This window comes from Pyrus communis, chromosome 15 (assembly GCF_041283825.1).
Source record: "Pyrus communis isolate YQ-2024b chromosome 15, ASM4128382v1, whole genome shotgun sequence".
Lineage (NCBI taxonomy): Eukaryota > Viridiplantae > Streptophyta > Magnoliopsida > Rosales > Rosaceae > Pyrus > Pyrus communis.
In genome coordinates this window covers 19,821,829-19,829,867 of record NC_142579.1, presented here as the reverse complement: position 1 = coordinate 19,829,867, position 8,039 = coordinate 19,821,829, and the positions used below count along the sequence as shown (strand labels likewise).

The 8,039-nt window shown below is 36.7% G+C and overlaps 2 pseudogenes; both read right to left on the bottom strand.

Moving 5' to 3' along the window:
- Nucleotides 1-1,671: 1,671 nt before the first annotated feature.
- On the bottom strand, nt 1,672-5,042 carry LOC148690649 (BTB/POZ domain-containing protein SR1IP1-like; annotated as a pseudogene).
- A 331-nt stretch (nt 5,043-5,373) lies between these two features.
- On the bottom strand, nt 5,374-6,554 carry LOC148690648 (uncharacterized; annotated as a pseudogene).
- Nucleotides 6,555-8,039: the final 1,485 nt, after the last annotated feature.

The following is an 8,039-nucleotide window of genomic DNA, read 5'->3' as shown; positions in this document are numbered from 1 at the left end:
TTGGTAGTTTGAGTAGAACAATGGGCAGCAAGATGATCCTTATGTGAACAAATTTGACATGTAGTAATTTCAGGTGGCAGCGAACTAGGATATAGAGATGGAGGTGAGCCAAGAATTCCATTATAACTATCAACATTATTACCATAGCTTGACTGGCATGAACTAAAATTGGATCGAGCATAATAACCACCATTGAAGCCAACATGAAATTGAGAGCTAAAGAGAGGAAAGAAAGAACCTTTTGTCTCACATTCAACAAGAGCACAATCCACAATGGCTTCCTCAGCGAGCAATTGTGCACGAAAATCCTTTAGTGAAATGATACTCTCACGCCCTCTGAGTACACATTTAAATGTGTTGTATTTTGGAGGGAGTCCATTCAATGCAATGATCACAAAGTCTTCATCAGCAAAAATGACACCAAGAATAGAAAGTCCATCCCTTGCTTCTTTAATTCTTTGAAGATACTGGGAAATTGAATTTGATCCCTTCTTAATGGTGTAAAGATCAGTTTGTAATTTGATTATACTAGTTTTTGTACTTGGTAAGAAAAACTGGTTTTGAAGATGAACCCACATCTCTTGAGAACTCTTGCTACCAATCACATAGGAAATAGCGGATGAAGAAAGTGTTGCAGTAAGTAACAACATCAAGGAATGATCATGCATTTTCCAGACTTTGTACTCATCAGTTTCAGTTCTTGAAGATGAAGTACCAGATGTTACCTCTGAATCTCTTGAAGAACTAGAAGAAAACTGAGCAGGACAGAGATTTGATCCGTCAACGAACCTGATAATTCCATGGACTTCAAGCATCAACTGCATCTGAAAATGCCATTGTAGATAATTGGTCTCATCCAGTTTCGTAGTAACAGACATGGAAACAGATGAAATCAATCCAGTGATTGGTGATTGCAAGATTTGAAGTTGATTCGCAGTTACCATTTCGGAAAAATTGTAGAGAAATCTGTCTGAGGAAAAGACTCAAACACTTGGTGTGCACAACCTTTCAGAGCGAAGAATGAAGAACTGGGTAATCTTGATATACCCACAAGACAGAAGAAGAAAGAATATTATGTAGCGGAAGCAAAAGAAAGGATCAAAGAAGCTGATCAAGCTTTAATGGCTCTGATACCATGTTAATGTAGAGAGAGATTGAGAAATGATTAAGGTTTCAAGAACTAGAGAGGGGGAGAGAGAGAGAGAAGAGGTTTTAGAGAGATGAATTGCAGAATCTGTTGTATTGATTTCTTACTCAAGAAGTTATTACAATGAAGTATATATAGAGAGAGCAATGTCTCTAACTAACTAACTAACTAAGGTTTACAATATTATATTCTAACACACACCTTATATCCTTTAAGATCAGACTCAGTTATATCCACCACTTCAAACTTCCAGCCTTTCTTGTGTGATAATCTATCTAAGAGATGTTTTGTATTAGAAAATGCCATTTGAATCCAGCTGAGAGATGTTTTGATCCCATGGCAATTTCATCTCTATTAAAATAGAATGGTAGTTATTTTCACACTTTGTATTCTCATTTTGCACTCCTCCCCTTGTTTATGTTCCTTGATTCTCCTTTGATTTATACAATCCAAGGCTAGAAAAAAAAAAAGAAAAAAAAAGAAAAAAAAAAGGAGTTCAGGCGGAGAAAAGGGGAGTGTGAAACTCACTACCCTACATAAAAAGCCTAAATAACCATCGTAAATACATGTAGCATTTGCTGTTAAGAAAGATATACACGAAAATATGCACCTTTAGGTAGATATCTATGGCTTTATACATGCCATCTTCTGTTTCCCTTGATTGTTCTAGAATTAGTTCAGTAATGCCAATGAACTTTGAGACATATACGTTACAGTCAGTGCTATTCGGCCAAGTAGTTCTCCATTAGCTTTTCGACACGTACCATGTCAGTTGGTGGAGGAGAACCAAAATCATCCTCTGAATTATATCCCAAACGGCTCCTCTGCATTTCATATTCAAGGTAATTCGTCACGATCCTTTGCACAGTGTTGACATCAAGCAATGTGTCCCCGGTATAGGAATATGATGGAATCAAGAGATCATCTAAAACAGCTTGTGCTAATTGCAACCCCATTCTCTTCTCCAAATCTAGCTGGCAAGCAACCGTTGTCTCCAGGGTTTTCGCAGCATGGAAAAAAAACCTAACTGACATTTCATTTTTCTCCCTTGGCAGAAGACTCACAATTGTTTCTAAGACAACCCTCTTCTCGTGCTCTTGTCGCAGCTCAATTTTCTTCCTCCCCTTTCCAAATATTTCCTATGCCAAAAAAAGATTTATATGTCAAGACATGAGCTACTAAACTAAAAATTATGACATTGTGGAGTAAGTTCTCATCAAACCTCTTAGCGATTTTTGCGCATAGAGCATGAGTACTAGTCCGAGAGCATATTGCTTATGTGGAAATTTTAAGTTTGTTTGAATGTATTTTTCCTAGATTGATTGAATGTATAATGGGGGATATATAATGAGGTAGAAGGTTACAAGCAACCCTTGGCAAATCCTACTAACCCAGTAAACCCTAAAGCTGTCACTCCTTAAATTAAGGGAGTGCAGCAAGTAGCTAGCACAAAAGTAACAACAAGTCATCTAGATGTCAATCTTCCTCAAATTAAGGGATTAGACTTAATAGAGAATCCCATGGAAAAAGGGAATATAAAATCTGGTAGCATCAATTACCCCATATCGTCTAATATCCATATGCAATATCAGTCATATGTAGCATCAGTCACCCTATATCGTCTAATAGCTTAAACCCTATTACCAGCATTGCAATCATAACACGTTGGAACATATCGATTCTAAGAACAATTAAGTCTTCAGCCCACCAATCCACAACAGGTTTTGGATGATACACTGCTAAAGAAACCACACCCTCATTGCTGCCATCAGCCCTATTGGACATATTGAACTGGCTCTCTTTGCAGGCTATAAAAGCAATTGCATCTATGCAGCGGTTCACTAATTTTACCTTCTCCACCATTGGGAGGAAACTTTCTGACATGTGCAAAACAGTAACTACACCTGCTAGGCTCTTCAATGCCACTTCATTTAAGTATGCATCAGCTCTTCCCATAGGGTTTCCAACCGCATAGTCTTGAGTCATCAGAAGATACTCTGCGACACATCGGAGCATTGCGATGTTCTCTATGCTTATCTCGAAATTTATTCCATAGCAGAATTTTGCTGCAAGCTCAAATGCTTTTGATCTACCCGAAACATCAGATAGTTCAATGACAGATAGATCAGCAACATCACTAGATTCTGATATCAGTTTCCTTATGTGTCCACACTTCGAAATCAAAGGGAATTGCAATTTTGGTAGGTCATGTTAAAATTAAATAATTTTTAAGCCTTTCCATGTTTGTTTAATTCATCCATACATTAAAACAACAAAAGTCACAAAAATTTAATTTGTACCAAATAATTGTTCTTAGTGTTACTGGTCACATAATTTGATACATGAATCAACACTACAAGTTACATGTGGTTAATTATTAGACACAGACTCTCGAGAGAAAATGCATACAAGAATTTACAAGTATTGATACAAACGTACATTTTAAATATGTCCATTGCAAACAAAGAAGCCTCGTCCCCACCAGTTCCCAATGAAAGCTTTTGTCATATAAAAAATAAAAAGATAAAAGACATGCAATGGAATAAAAATTTGTTGGGCAGTTACTTAATACCTGCTCTGACCTTTAGTATGCAATCCCTTTCATCAGCATCATCCTTAGGAAGCAGGGATTTGAACAATAAATTGTGCAACCTTCTTTCCTCGTGGAACACTTAATCCAATTTGATAGTTACCATATCAAGCATGTCTTTTTCTTGAGAACATTCATCGATCCAAAAATCAGAAGCAAAATTAGCAAATGTATTGAATGCCCAAAAAAAACAAAAAAAAAAAAAAACAACAAATCAGAGAAATACCTGATCAAAAAATGGAGACGATCAGACGATTTGTTGGGAATATTAGAGTTGGGTAGATGAGAAGTGGTGTTAAACCCTCAGCCTCCTGTTTTTTCCTTTACAAGTTTATATTAATCTTCATCCAAACTACAATAATAACTCTTGCTATCCTCATTACTATCATTAATGGATTTCCATTCGTCTTTATCTTCGTTTGCCTCTTCCGGTGCATTGTATTGAGGCAGATCACCAGGATCAATTGATATTTTGAATTCGGGAACTCCAAGTACGTCAAACGATTCTTGGACAATATTAGTATCCCAGAGTGTTTCTTCACCAATTTCTATTGAAGATGATAACTATTGGTTAGCGACGTTATAATCATGATATAGTTCTGAAATATCGTATAGCCCTCTTCGATCAATCTTCTGAACAACTTTCTAACCATTGCTAGCTTTAGGGTCGTCTAGATAGAATATTTGTTTCACCATAGTTGCCAAAATTTATGGGTCTTCATTGTACCAATGTCTCGTAGTGTTTATTGATAGTAAACCATGGTCTCGCTTAACACTTGTTCGGTTATGTGGGTTTGTATCAAACCAAAGACACTTAAACAGTATCACTTGACACCTGTCTTTGTAAAGCAATTGTACTACACTAGTTAGTTTGCCATAAAAATCAATATCTTCAATGTCGCCCGCACCCGGCACATACACAAAAGTTAACCTGTTAATGTAACCAAATTTAAAGACGCGCATGAACAAGTTGGAAAATATGCTCAATTCAAACCACATACAACTTACATGTGCATGAAACCACGAAGGAAACAAGTCACGGTGCTTCTTGGCATATAAATGTGAAGGATGTTCCCTCTTCATCAACTGTTCATCATCTTCAAGGTATGGTAATGCCTTGTCACAATTGTTGAGTATGAACCAATGCACTACGTCCATGTCCTTTTTGGTAAATAGTTCGTCTTTTACAGGATTGCCGAATGGTCCCGTAATTTGGGTAAAAACAGACAATTTCTCTTTTCTGACACCACTGTCACTATTGCGTTGAGGACGATTGAAAGTTGTCTCAACATCTTGAAGATACATTGCACAAAAATTAAGTGACTCATATTCCACCTATGCCTCCACAAGTGATCATTCAGGCTGTGCCCTGTTTCAGACACACTTTTTCAACTCACCAAAATATCTGCACAAATAAGAGATATGCTACAAATTATTCAAAGCGTTTGTTGATCATGAATCTATTATATATATATATGCTTAATTTAGTACTTTTTATTGGATACATCCATCGACAGTTCACTGGTCTAGCAAGTAATGCCTTATCTAGCAAGTGAATCATCACGTGAATCATACTTGTAAAGAAAGCAGGGGGAAATATTTGTTTGAACATGCATAAGACGTTCACAATGTCATCCTACAATTGTTTAACATTTAACTTCCACAGACACCTTGCAGTCAACTGCGAAAAAAATCTCGGCAACAACACGATTGGTTTCACCACATCAAGAAGCAATAAGTGTTGAATACCTACCAAAAGAATGCGTTGGAGTATCACATGACAGTCATGACTCTTCATGTTTGAAAATTTACACCCCCTCACATTCATGCAATGCGAGATATTAGAAGCATACCCATTTGGAAACTTTACAGAAGAAATGAAGTTGAAAAACTCTTTCTTCCCATTCGGCATAACTGTAAAAAAGGGATGGCCTTTCTTCAATGTACAACCGACTCTCTTCATCCACAAAGATGACCTAATGTCTATTCGTTCCAAATTGAGGTGAGCTTCGATCGTGTCCTTCATTTTTCCTTCAATGTCCAGAATTGTCCCGACCAAAGTATCAAACACATTTTCTCAATATGCATAACATTGAGGTTGTGTCTCAATTTTAACTTTGACCAGTACGGGAGCTCAAATAACATACTCTTGTACGTCTAGTTCAGATGTGTAGTTAGTTTGGGCTTATTGACCCCTTTGCTGAAATGACCAAATTCCGAAAGGTTTAACTAATCCAAAATCTCATCTTCGGACTATTCTCTTGGCCCTGGTCGAGTCACTTTGGTGCCATAGAAGGCTTTATTATTCTGACGCCACACGTTGTCCCTAGGGAACCATCTATGATGACTAAGATAACAAACTTTTCTCACATGGTGAACATCTGCCCAGTATACTTATCGTATGTACAAACACCGTTTTCCCATAAATCTTTTAGCTCATCAACCAACGATTGCAAATAAACATCAATGGACTTTCCTAGATCTTCGGTAATTAATAGAGTCAACATCATGTATTCTTTTTTCATGCACTTCCAAGGCGGAAAATTATAAGGAAACACAACGACCGGCTAAGTGTTGTGGATTTGGTTTAAAACCCCAAACGGATTAAACCTGTCGTTGGCAAGCCTCAATCTGACGTTGTGCAGGTCAGCTGCAAAATCAGGGTACATCTGGGAATTCTTTCCATGCATGTCCATCTATAGGATGCCTTATAACATCGTCATTTACCCATCCTTCTTTATGCCATCTCATGTCGGTTGTGGTATGCATCGACATGTACAATCTCTGCAACCTAGCCTTCAATGGAAGATAACGCATTACTTTTTGTGGAATCTTTGTCCTTCTATTCTATGATGTCATTTTAAACCTCGGCTTATTACAGATAGGGCATTTATCCAACTGTTTGTTCTCCTTATAGAACAATATACAATTATTTACACATGCGTGAATTTTTTCATACCCAAATTCGAGACTCTTTAACACTTTTTGGGCACTTTTATGATCTTCAGGTAAACAATTCTCCTTTGGAAGCATCATCTTGATAACTCCCAAAAAGTAATCAGAACACTTGTTTGACAAGCGAAACTTGATCTTGCCATGCATCAACTCCATAATTGTTGTGAGCATCGAAAAGTTCTCGCAACCCGGATATAATTCTTGCTTGGCATTTTTCAACAGTTTTTCATAGTTTTTTAATGCCTCACTGTCCATGGTTGGACGACCATCATCTTCCCCTTCCTGATTGGTGTTGCTCGAGGCGTATGGATAAACGTCATTTAGAATATTCATAACTTGTTCACTAGGATCCACATTAGATTCAACAATCTCCACTTGTGTCACGTATGAAGACGAAGCTTGGTCTAATCATTCTCCATGATGATACAAAGTAGTATAGGTCTCCATCATCCCATTTCTTACTAAATGAAATCGAACATATTCGAATGTCACCCACATTGAGTTGTTACACCTCTTGCACGGACATCGGATATGAGTTGAACCTAGGTTAATTCAATGAACTCATCTATTCCATCCAAGCACTCAACAACACATCTATTATGATTATGTATCCACTGTCTATCCATTTTGTCTACAATCCCAATAAAAGTACAAGAATTAGAACAACTTCAACTATTGTTTTGTCACCTTATTCCTTCGGTAAGGGCCCTATCCCATTTAGGAATGCACAGTTATGTGCCATAATTTATGATTCTAATGGATTAAATTTTGACGTGGGCTAATTTTGGCAACATCTCCTTACAGTTCTTCAAGTGCACGCCGTAGATACATAATATCCATCGTGTACTCGAAGAACATCAGGAAATGTTACCAAAATTTCCACTATCGAAACATAATCCATGAACTACAAACTACAACACATAACTATGCATTCCTAAACTGTCCAAAAAATGGGACAATTCAAGAATTAATTGGAACGCAGTCATGCTTTTGCATCCATACACGAAATCCAACTAATTCTCAAATGGGAAATTAAGCTTTTCTTGAAGAAAAAGAAAACAATTTTGTAGGTGATGTACAAAAACAGGTGCATACAAATAAACTAAATCACAATAATTACTAAAACTAAATAAAATAGATAAAATTAATAAAAACTAATTTGGTGAAGAAAATAAAGTGATTTATGTACACTGTGACATCTCAAATGTAGTTAAATTTCTCTTAGACTTCAATTTCATTGTAATATAAAGTGACTTATGCACCCTTTATTTCACTTTACGCATCTACACAAGAGAATCTAAAAATGACTATTGCAACTAGAACTATAAAAACCCAAAAAGGTTAGGT